The sequence below is a fragment of the Calypte anna genome, chromosome 1, assembly GCF_003957555.1.
Source record: "Calypte anna isolate BGI_N300 chromosome 1, bCalAnn1_v1.p, whole genome shotgun sequence".
NCBI classification, from domain to species: domain Eukaryota; kingdom Metazoa; phylum Chordata; class Aves; order Apodiformes; family Trochilidae; genus Calypte; species Calypte anna.
Window position 1 is genome coordinate 28,928,499 of NC_044244.1, and position 12,592 is coordinate 28,941,090.

The following is a 12,592-nucleotide window of genomic DNA, read 5'->3' on the forward strand; positions in this document are numbered from 1 at the left end:
CCTGTACCGAAGCAGGAGGCGCCTTGGTTCCACCAGGGCCTCTTAGATGGGCAGAGAGGGCAAAGGTATTCTTGATATCAGCCCTTCATCTGATAATGTGCAATAAAGCAAGCATGGAGCACCATTAAAACGCAACTCTCAGAGCTTCACTGTAGTGAAATGAGGCAACCAGCTGCCACTAATTGCCAGGGAGTGGCATGAGTTTGTGTTAAGCCCACCTGTGCCTAATTAGGGTGGGCCCCCACTGTGCATGAGCAGGATTAGGGGGCCAATAAAAGGTAAGGGGCCCACCCTAATTAGGCACAGGTGGGCTTAACACAAGCTCATGCCACTCCCTGGGAATTAGTGGCACCTGGTTGCCTCATTTCACTACACTTCACTTTTACAAAAGTTTATGTTGTCAAATGGGGAGTTTGAAAAAGCCAATTTTTTAAGTCTACCAAAAATCTGCAAAAGCAATGGAAACTGTGTTGGAAATACCTTTTCTTTTCAGACAATTTTTCCCAAAATTTGAGTGACCACCACTGAAAAGTATGTTTGAACTGGTCAGTTTTACAATGATAAAGCAAGTTTGTGAGGGCAGAGAATATAACAGAAGTAATTTTTCTCTTTCAAACAGATAATGTAATATTTGGGCCTTATTAAAGCATGTTGTAACTATTCTTTATAACATTATATATATTTCATGCACGTGTATGTTGTCCTCTCTTCAAGTTCATGATCATTATGACATTAACTTGGGATGAAAGAATAGAAGATGATGGTCTTTGCTTATGCCCATACACACACACCTGTGTATGTGACTGCATGGTCATGTACACTGCTGAGTGTGCATTTAGGAAAAAAGGCAAAACAGAGATCAGGCATAATTATTTGTCAATAGGAAAAGCAAAAGTTGTGTTGTTTGGACACTTAAATGCACTACTTCATTATCTTAAAAATAGAAACAAAATTATCATTTAAATACAGCCCTCAAAGTAGCTTACACACTCTCTTCTCTTTCAACAACAAACATGAAAAGCTTAATCACTATTGAATTAATGAGTTTCTTATTCCAAGCAGCCCATCACTGGAGACATACATTTCAGCATACACTTTTCCTCCTTCAGAGACCTTTAGACACAGAGGCCTTTACACAAATGCATCTTGTAGGGCAGTTAACCACTGGAGGTCAAAGAGTTTCAAACATGGACTCTCACTCTTCCACATCACCCCTCCAACAGAGAAAATGGTTAGACACTTTTCATCATTACCTGGCTTGCAAATGGTGTAAGTATTGACACCCCCAAATTCAAGTTTCTGCAGATATCAGGCATATGACTTCTATTTATAAATTGCCTTCTCTGATTATAATCTTAGGAAAACCACACATTCTCAGAATTCATCGAATTCAAGACAATTCCCAAAATACAAAGAGTGTTTTTTACATCTTTGACACATGAAAGATACGTACTTTGGAAAGAGTCTGCTTTTTAAAGCATTATTAAATTTTACGTATGAATAGAATAACTATCTGAGAGAGTTTTGGCATCGTTTTTAGCTCTGTTTCACCAGATGGCTGAATGGTAGGAAATATGCTCACAAAGTTCTAGTGCTTGGATAACTGTGGTCATTTCCCAAAGTACTTAAAAACATTTAGGACCTTTCAGGAGACATTGGGATGAATTTTGGTAGGGATGCTCATTTAGCTGACCCTGTTCTGCCAGCTCTGGGGCACCACAGCATCGTCCTGTTTGTGAAGTCTGAAGATGCTGAAGGTTTCTGTGGTTCAGAATGAGCCTGAGAGGAGATAATCTGAAGGGTCTTGGAAGAAAAATCAGCATAGCTGAGTAAAGCAAAGCATAGTTATAGCAAAAATATGAGCGCCAAGTTCATCTGTATTTCTGTTGCTGGCATTCATAGAATCATAGAATCATAGAATCCTAGGGGTTAGAAGGGACCTCGAAAGATCATCTAGTCCAACCCCCCCTGCCAGAGCAGGGCCACCTAGAGTACATCACATAGGAACGTGTCCAGGCGGGTTTTGAATGTCTCCAGTGAAGGAGACTCCACGACCCCCCTGGGCAGCCTGTTCCAGGGCTCTGTCACCCTTACAGTAAAAAAATTTTTTCGAATATTCAACTTGAACCTCCAGTGCTCCAATTTACACCCATTACCCCTTGTCCTATCACTGGTCATCACTGAGAAAAGCCTAACTCCATCTCCCTGACACTCACTCCTTACATATTTGAAAACATTGATGAGGTCACCCCTCAGTCTCCTTTTCTCCAAACTAAAGAGACCCAGCTCCCTCAGCCTTTCCTCATAAGGGAGATGTTCCACTCCCTTAATCATCTTAGTAGCTCTGCGCTGGACTCTTTCAAGCACTTCCCTGTCCTTCTTGAACTGAGGGGCCCAGAATTGAACTGAGGGGCCCAGAAAATTCATCACGTAATGGCAAAGGGTCCCTTCCCTTTTCTCTCCAAATGTCTTCATAGCTATTTTTCTAACTAGGCAGGATTTTATCAGCTTTTCCACTCTTTAAACATTGACAGTTAGTGCTAGCCAGACTTCACAGTTAATTGTATTCTAATCTACCCAATTAGTCCCCTATTCCCATAAAGACTTACACATGTGGTTAATTTAAAGTTTAAGGCAAGTGTGAAACTCTTCTGTGCCTGAGCCTGCCTGCATCTAATGAGTGAAAAAACAAATGCTTTTCCTCCTCAAATCCCTCCTGGAGAGCCACAGCTTTCTCTTAGCCTTTCATCATTAATCTCATCTCTAGTGTTATGCACTCTCTCACCCATGCCTGATTATTAAACATAATAAAACAAAGTGAAAAACAAATCCCAAATAAAAGCCAAAGGGAATCAAATTACCTGATGGCCATGATTTGTAAATAATGGCTCTTTCATGAAACTGATTCTCTTTCTTTTGCTCTCTGTCTTTTCTGTTCCTCTTTCACCTCCTTGGTGACCCTTCTTAGACAATGTCGTAATTCATTCTGTTGTCTGTCTTGTAAGCATCCTAGGGCAGGGACCTTGTCATCTCAGTAGTCTACACAGCACCATGTACCTCCAGAGGAGCATATAAATATTAATAAACATATATTCACATTCAATGAAATCAAAAGCTCTATTTTTCTGAATCAATAACTCCCTCTCTCTGGGTATGAAACAGTAGTCAGCCATGGCCACGAGCTTTAATCCTTTTGAAAAGTGCTTTCAAATGGGACTTTCATGAGCAGTGTGGAAAACATATGCAAACAAACAGAGATCTGGTTTACAGCATGAGCAGTGTTTATTGACTTCCACCCACAAGGAAAAATACTGTCACCTGCTGCCCCTCAACACACTCTCAATGTTGTTAAAAGAGCTTTCCTAACTGGTCTTTTCAAACTTTTGGATCCTCTTAGTCTATTGCTCCTTCCTTTCTCTACTTAATAGTGTTAAAACATTACAAAAAATGCTAATTATTTTTTTTTTAATTAAAAAGTAAGAGATCTATGGTACTTCTGTGCAACCTCAGTTTCTCTCCTCCCTCCTGCCTGTGCTTCATGACACGAGCTTTGACCGAATGACCACATTTTGGTTTTTTTTCAATCCAGCCAAGAGGAAGGATTTTTACAGATCAGTCCAATTGTGAGTGCAGAAACGTGTTGAAGCTGGTGTCAGGGATCATACCTGCATCACAGGATGCTTAGCATGACCAGATGAATGAATGAACTACACCCCAGTTAGGCAATCTGTATTTTATTTCTTGCCTTGATTCACTATTATTCTCTTCACTGCATGGACCCAGGGTCTTGTAGAAAAAAGGTTGCCTCTTACTGTGTCATTATTACTCCAAGTAGTTAGCCAATGTTCAAGGGTTTCATGGGTTGTTTCTTTTAGAAGGAGAAGAAATTAAAAAGAAAAATTATATTTATCTGGTCTAAGACTCTTCAGCAGGAAAAAACAAGAACATTGTTGTGTTTCTATAAATGCCTACAGGATCAAATATCTGTTCCAACTCCCTTTCCACTCTGCAATGCATCCCCTAAATATCACTGTCAATTTTATACCAGGGTCATGTAGAGATGTAATAGCTGGCTCTAAAATGCCTTTTTTAATCTGCAGCACTGTTTCTTACACTGGGTATAGTGGGGTACCTTCATCCTTGCCACTGTCTTGTGATCATTGCTAAACTCTGACGAGCAATGAAATCATAACATAAATTCTATGATTTTATGAAACTCTTTCTGTGCCTCCCCTCTGTTTGCACTGAGCAGAGACAGCCCCTGCCACAGCCCATGGAAGCTAGAAGTACATGGCAGCTCCATATCAGTCCTCCCCAGGACCTTCCTGCACTTCCCAAAGTTATTTAGCCAGGCAGGAGGCAACTTGGGCAGGAAAAACAGTGCCTGGGAGAAAGTGAGAAAGTCCCAATACCTTGGCTGTCCTGTGCTTGTGCTGCTGAAGTAAGCAATGGGAATTTATTGCCCAGTAGTGTGTGCCCATTCTCCTTCATGCTAAAGCTGAAGGAAACAGATTCTATTGATCAAGTTAAGCAAAGTGTTACAGAGCTGTTGTGCACTTTAATGCCTGTCTGGGCATTAGACTCCAGGGAAGGTTTCACTGCCCACCTACACTCACAGAGATGGCCATAGAGCACAAGCAAAGCAGCACACAATAGAAAATTATAAGGCTTTTCACTATGTAATCATAATTTTTCCTGTTATCAAATACATAACAACTAAATAGTCTCATCTTCTTCATATTATCTTTGCTGAATGATCTGCATTGTTCTTGTGTTGTAACGTATTGTTCTCTCAAGCATCCATTACACCCATGCACACACTTGAAAAAGTCTGCTACAAAATTCTCTGTTAAGAAAATTGGGGACTTAAGCTAAGAAACACTGGAGCAACCACTCTTTCTGTGCATAAAGCATATGTGATTTTCCCCTCCCCTCATGCACCCGTCTTGAAAAAGTGAAGAGTAAAACAAAAAAAGCTCTTGAAAGCATAGATACCATGTATCAGATGGTGATAATTTTCTGGAAACTTTAGCTGGCAAGAGTTTGAGGGAGGAAAGGGACTGTTGCATTTGCTGGACTTCCAGACAAATGGCAATTTATGGGCACACCTACAGAGTATCTTCATCTGACTAGCCAGAAATCTGGCAACTCCAGGGTCTGCCAGAATAATGATGTGCAGTACAGAGATGGATCGTGCACATGCAGCAAATATGATGTGTCAGAGCACCTATGCACAAATTTAGTCCATGAAATGCCACAATGCCATGAAATCTTAGGCTTCACCTAAGATCTCCTGGCTCAATATTTGTACCAGATTTGAAGGTAGTATTGGGCTCTGGGGACAACAATATTGTCCTGTAATACCCAGAGCAGAGTCTTGGGCCTCATCTCTTTCCAGTTCCCACTTTTCCAAACCCTCACACACATGTCATTGCCTTGGTATAATCTAAATGCCTTAATTTATTCTTAGTCACTGTTTTTCTTGTCCATCTTCCTAATCCTCTCAGTATCTCATGTGCATTCCCAGTGCATGTCCAGATGCCTGGGCCCCAGGACCTGGTCCTCATGAGGGACTCGCTTCCCACCCTCCTACTCCATGGTCATCCTCCTCCCAAGCCAAGCATCAGCACTGGGTGAAGAGAGGCCATGCTCTTGCTCCCCTGCCTGTGCTTAGGAACACAACTAAAAGCACAAGTCACTTACCTGTAGGTCCACAATTTTATTGTGAATTTTAATGTTGTAGTTCTTCAAAGCACTAATCAAAAGTGAATTTCTTATTTCTGTAGGATAAGCAAGCTTAGAGCACTCCTGGGTGAGTGGGGGTTTTTGAGCAAGTAACCAAGTGAGTCTGAATAGCTCCAGAGCCAGCAACTGACTGCTTTTAAGGCATGTATTTCTTTATTTTTATAGCTCTCATAATTTTTAAGGCCATCTCATTTTATTTGTGATTCGAATCATAAAATTATTTTTTTTATCCATGATCCTGTCCAGTCAAATATAGTTTACTAGGAGCTTGCTACTGCAGCTCTTCATTTCAGCAGCATTAAATACACTAGTTCTTCTTAGAGTGAAATTCAGCCTCTCTGAAGACAGCAGGAGTTTTGGCATTGATTTCAATTGTATAGCTCCCTGCCTTTTCATATAAAAGAATCAGGTATTGCAGAGAGAAGCTGAGATACTGAGGCTTGGGTTTGGATCCTGATTGATCTCCAAATCCCTTGTGCAATCACCCAGGCAACTGAGTCCTACTGCAAGTCGAGGAACAAGGATGAATTCCACTCACCCCCAAAAGAGAACAAGTATAAAGCAAATGTTTGGAGGATTTAAAGTCTTTAGGGACCTGAATGGTTCATTCCTCTCATTTATCTGAGCTGCTGTTGTAAAGGTTTCCTTCACTGTCAGGCTGATCCAATTGCCATTGACTATTCCAAGCAAAACTGTAAGTGACTTGTAAGACAGAATACACTGCCAGGTGGTTGGTGGCTATTATTATTATTATTATTGTTCTTGTTGTTGTTATTATTATTATTATATAAAAACAAATTCTGAAGAACATTTTAAGAAAGATGTGTTCTCTCTGTACTGTCATCTAGCCTGAAGAAGCTCCAGCTTTCAGCAAAATATCAAAATATAGAAAGATAAGTTTCAGAAGTGTCTCTTTTTTTGTCTTTTTTTTTTTTTTTTTCTTTCTTGTTTCTTCTTGCTGGACAATGAAGCTCTCTTCTTAGCTAGGTATACACAAGCATTTTCCCTCTGGGTCAGTGTGTCCATGTGTGACAGAGAGGTCAGAATCCTTATCACCCAACCTTCTAACTTTTGTGTTGCACCAAGAGGATGATCAGCAATCTTTCTGACAGCGGATTAAGAAGTAAGAAGCTTAACTAGAGAGTCTCAGAGTACAACTTTCAGTGCCCTGATAGTATACTTTGTAATGGATCTCACTGTACGTTTTCAATTACATATCTTTAAAAATTCAATACACATGGAGTGGTCTATTTGTCCTCTCTTTACACAAACACACTTACCTTTGGCTGATAGGAGTAGCAGAGGAATGAACATCTGGGGTTTTAGCCTCAAGGAAACTTCAGAGTCTTCAGCACTCCAGCTGTGTTACTGAGAGTTTTATCATTGCCAACAAAAACTCAGAGAATATTTCCACTTCATTCTGCACTTTTGCTTTGGAGGTGTAATGAACCTTCTTTCAATCTAAGCTAAATATTTTACTGTGGATGCAAATTTTTGCTAATGAATGAATAGCAGACATACATTTTTCATTTGATAAAGACATGAGTTTAGCGGTGTCGTTTAAAAAATGTATATTCATATAACCATTTATAAATAACTGGTGCCATTGTCATAATTATCTTTTCATATGTTCAGCAGTGCCAGGAATTAACTGTGAATGTAAATGTAATCAAGAACACTACCACATGTTTAATAAGTAAGGCAGCTTCTGTATCTCTATTGTGCTGGGAATGATCAGTGGTTTGCTCTTGAAGATAAGGGGAGTCCTCTCCCAGGTAACAGGCACGCTGGTTCACATTGTACAGAGTCTGCTGAAACTCATGGGGCAGGTTATCTCCAAGAAAAGGCATCCAGCTCCAACGATGGGAAGAAAAACAGTATTTGGGTGTGTCCCCTCTCATGGATGGAGGATTGTCTGTAAATAGTGTACAAGGACGGATTTCTTGGGGGAAGTACTAAGCAGCTCTCAAACTCCCTCATCAGCACAAATGCTCAGGATGCTCCTACATCACACAACGTAATTGCAATGTTTTAGAACCCTTCCCCTAATCTCTCTGCTTCAACCTCCACCTGTCAAGTGATGAGCCTTTTGTTAATTAATGGTTATGTATTTTAAGAAAAAACCCTGAAAGTCATGTGCATAGTAGAAAACATGCACAACAGGAAACATGATGTATGATCAAAACACAACTCAGAATTACTTATTTCAATTTGGCCTTGTCCCTCCTCCTCTCCTCCTCTCTCTCTCACAGAACCTTTCGCTTTTCTCAGGTTCTCACATCCTTGGAAGAGCAAGTAGCTTCAGTGAAAAAACAGCAACTATAGGTCCTCTCAAAAAGCCTAAAACTGCTTATTAACAAAAAAAGTCATAAATATTAAATGGTTAATTGCAAAAAGTTAATCAGATATTAGTTCCATAGTATGTGTTGGAAAAATGCAAATATTTCTTTCAAAATATTCAAAATGCTCTCAAGAAATGCCCGGTTGAGAATCATATTATCCTTCAGAAAAGGCAGGAGACAACCAAGATTTGGGCAATCAGGCCTGCACCTCAAGGTAAGCATGCTATGGAAGGACTTGTTTGCTGGAGACTATTTACTCTCCAGATGTATTTAGGTGTTTTTCTGTATTTCTTTTGTGAGAAGGGGATCCCTTAGTAGCCAAGTGAGCACTTTTTCACTAGGAAAGGGCTGATACAACTTGCTCATTAAACCCAGGCCAGCAGACACCTGTCACTTAGTAACAGGCTTCAGAGCAGAGTGGGACTGGATGCTGTGCTAGATTTTAACCTGTGGCCCGAGGGTAGAAGCACCTGTGTGTCCCAGTTAAGGTATTATTTCTCATTGATTTGACAGGGAGATGGCTCTCTGTTTTGGCATGTTGAAAAGCAAAGACCACACTAAAAGTTTAACCCTTGAATACATCCCCCAGGGGTCTGTGGGATGGATTAGGCATGGTTTGTAAGCAAGATCAAGTAATAGTAATCATTGCAAGGAGAAAGTTACAGAAACTAGTAAGCACCTTACTATGAAACCACTGATCTCTGTCAAAAGAGTTCCAAATCACCACTGATTAAAATGTTCACTTTTTGTTTGTCAGAATGTTTTACTTCTTCAGTTGTACTCACTACATCTCCCACAGCTCACAGGGGTCATCCACAAGGTCACTGGCAGGTGATGGGGAGCACTTCTCAAATAGGAGAAAGGAGCTGGAGACAGATGCTAGAGTTTCTTATAAGGCCCTTCCTTCAAATTCATGCACTGAATTTTTCATGAGGGATTTTTGTTTACACTTGAGGAAAACTGCACGGTGTCAGGAAGAGGAGGAATATATCACATAATGACAACTGAGATAAATATGGACAGAGAGTAAAATTTTGAGATTAAGACACTGGCAGTAAAATAACCTGTTCTCAGTACCACCATCCAAACAAATGCTAAGGGAGTGATACCTGTCTTTTAAGAAAAAAGAGCAAATAACCTAGAAAGACCATCTGCACAAAAGGATCTCATGTTCAAAAGAAATTCCTAGGGAAATAATACCTTCTTTCCCTTGAACTTAGTGCTGGTTCAGCGACAAGATAGAGTACCATTAATACTATTTCCCCTTAATGGTTTTGGATCATTAGTTGTCATCATAGTTGATTACAGTAACTAGCTCTGCACTTAAATCTATGTGACTGAAAGCATGATCAGTAAATTTAACTTACTGATTCCCTAATGGGTTCATTTATGGCTTCAGCTTGGTGAAATCAGTAGTAACAGGCAGGACTCAGTGCAAAGACCATTCAAGTCAGCTCTGGATTTTCAGTGGTCTCCAGGAGATTCGAGTCAGACCCATTCAGCATGTCCATTTACAGATGTAAAAATATTTTACTAAAAAGTGAAAACTCTTCTCATAGAATCATAGAATGTTTGGGGTTGGAAGGGACCTCTAGAGATCATCTAGTCCAACCCCTCATTTCTCAGAGGTGTCTGAGTAGATCCGTATGTATGCAAAAGTGTATACACAAGAACTGAATTTTGTATGTATCAGCCATTAATTTTACTTTCTTAAGGAGGCAGGAAAATAAAAAATAGTTTCAATGGCTGAGCTCGTGTGTGTGCAGTAAAAAAAATTGCTGGCAGTGTAATAAAAATTATGATAAGGTGTGTTTCCACATGTAATGGGGTATAGTGTAAATTTTATTATCATGCTCTCTGGCACATAAATAATACAAATTCTCCAAAGGACCCTTGCGGGTATCAGCTGATACTTCTGTGCTTCTGTAGCATGCAAACTGTGATTGGGTTTTGTGCTACTGCTGTAAAAACAGCAAACACTACATGAGCTGCTCTACTCTTTTCCTTGTCTTTTGTACTCCACACAAGTAACACAGAGCATGTGCAGAAACATTTTCCTACTTCAGCAAATTAACAAAAGGCATCATATTTTGCCACTTTTTCTTCAGTGATGTGGTTCTTAGAATTGCTTTCTGCCCAGAAACATACCATTAAAAAATGTAGCAGTTTTTTAAATAAAAAAGTTTTTCTCAGATTACCACTACTGAAGAAATGTAATCCTGCTTGATATTCAGTATGTATTTTCTCCTGACAGTTTTATGGTACAATTAAATTTCATACTTTCTTTTCTACCACTCTGAATATGCATTAGAAAACCAAGCACCATAATTCTAAACCAATTGGCTTGATTTGCTTGTTTAAATTCAGATATTGCTTCTTTCTGTGCATTTCAAAGAAAGGCCATGAGCTGAACAGTGTCAGCATGTGGTCACCAGAGGTCTAGCTTGCATCAAAATTGTATTTCTAAACTCAAGCTATGCTTTTTATATGAAAAATGAAATAATGTCTTTCTAAAATGGTTTACTGGAGTAACAAAATGTAGAGAAACAGCAGAGCTAATGGAGGGTTAGGGAGAGAGGCAGATTATGGAATTCATTGTGTATTAGTTGAAAATTATACCGAAATTTAGATGGACTTAATAAGACTCATTTGAATGCAAAAGAATGAACATTGAGTTGATATTAACTTTTAATGCTTGTCATTTTATGTTAATTTATATTTTTTAATTATAGACAATTTTTTTTGTAATCAGACTGGCTAATTATACCTCAAACATGTAAATTTGACATGATGCCAACACCAAATTAAAAGGAAAAAAAAAAGTCAACACAGTACTTGGTTATAAAAACCCATAATTCACTGAAACTGGATTCTGGCTGACTTCTTCCAACCACACAAAGCATTATGCTACTAAAATTATTCAGTTTCTTTGAGATGATTTCTTTCGTTTGTTTTATCAAAGAGACAATGCTAATGCACTCTATTTCTGTAACTTTTTCCTGATCATTGATTTGATCACCCTTGGAAAAAATTTTCATCCAGCCTTGCTATCTGCAGATGAAGTTTTCAAAGATTCCCTCCTGCTAAAAGCATTGTTAACAAAGAAATGGTTTTCTAGCACTGAAATGGTCTTGAGCAGGGGTTATGAGATCTGTTCCTAAACACTACAATGTAAATTTTTTCAAACCCTAAAGGTCTACTAATCTTCTAAAATCCAAATATAAAACTGGTGCCTTACATTTCAGATACCTGATTCCCTTCAGGGCAATTATTTCCCAACACATAATAAATGAAGTTACTGTGTCTAATAATGCTAAATAGACAGGAGCTTATATGCTGCTGGAAGATGAACACTGACTTTTCTTAATTTACACTGTGGAGTTAGATGTTATTTTACCAAGTTTCCAGAATTGAAAGCATAAATTCCTTCTGTCAACAGATAGGTTTTTTGAGTGCTGATAATTCGGATGCCTTTAAAACAGCAAAGTCTTTTAGCTTGAATGACCTTGGCCTTCACAAAATCAGGAGTTAATGTGCACAAAGCTTTATATACAGTAGAGATGTGTTGAGCTGATAACCTCGTAGCACCAGCTCTATACCCATTTGAAGGGACCTGATTGTTTAGTAAGCATTTGTGTAACAGATCCCAGCTATTTAATGAAATATCTTTTTGTAGCGGGAGGAGCCTTTCTTGCTCCTGAGGCTCGATGAGCTGCTGGCCTCTCCATGGCCTCACACCAGAGTGAGGTGAGGTGAGGTGAGGTGAGGTGAGGTGAGGTGAGGTGAGGTGAGGTGAGGTGAGGTGAGGTGAGGTGAGGTGAGGTGAGGTGAGGTGAGGTGAGGTGAGGTGAGGTGAGGTGAGGTGAGGTGAGGTGAGGTGAGGTGAGGTGAGGTGAGGTGAGGTGAGGTGAGGTGAGGTGAGGTGAGGTGAGGTGAGGTGAGGTGAGCTGAGCTGAGCTGAGCTGAGCTGAGCTGAGCTGAGCTGAGCTGAGCTGAGCTGAGCTGAGCTGAGCTGAGCTGAGCTGAGCTGAGCTGAGCTGAGCTGAGCTGAGCTGAGCTGAGCTGAGCTGAGCTTCTCTCTATGGGTGTGTGTCCCACCTTTATTGGCCCCCTGGTCTTGCTCATGCCCAATAGGGGCCTGTCCTAACCAGGCACAGGTGGACTCACACCCACTCTTTGGCAACCCAAGGCACCTGGTTTATCTTGTTTCTCTACATCTTTTTATCTTTTTATCTGCAAATCAGTGACCAGATGATGTTTAACAAATGTAGTGAGTTGAAAATACCCTTTCCTCTGACCATTCTTTCTCCTCCTCCCACCTTCCCTTAGGGTCAGAGCTTTGTCTTTCAGGACACAGATTGTGATGAAACCAGCAACCTAAATTCTAATATGGCAAATCTTCATTCAAGCAAATCTCCACTTAACTGTGGCTTTTGGGGTTAAAAAACAAAACAAAAAAAAAACCAAAATCCAAACCAACCAAACAAAAAAGCTGCAAAGCTACA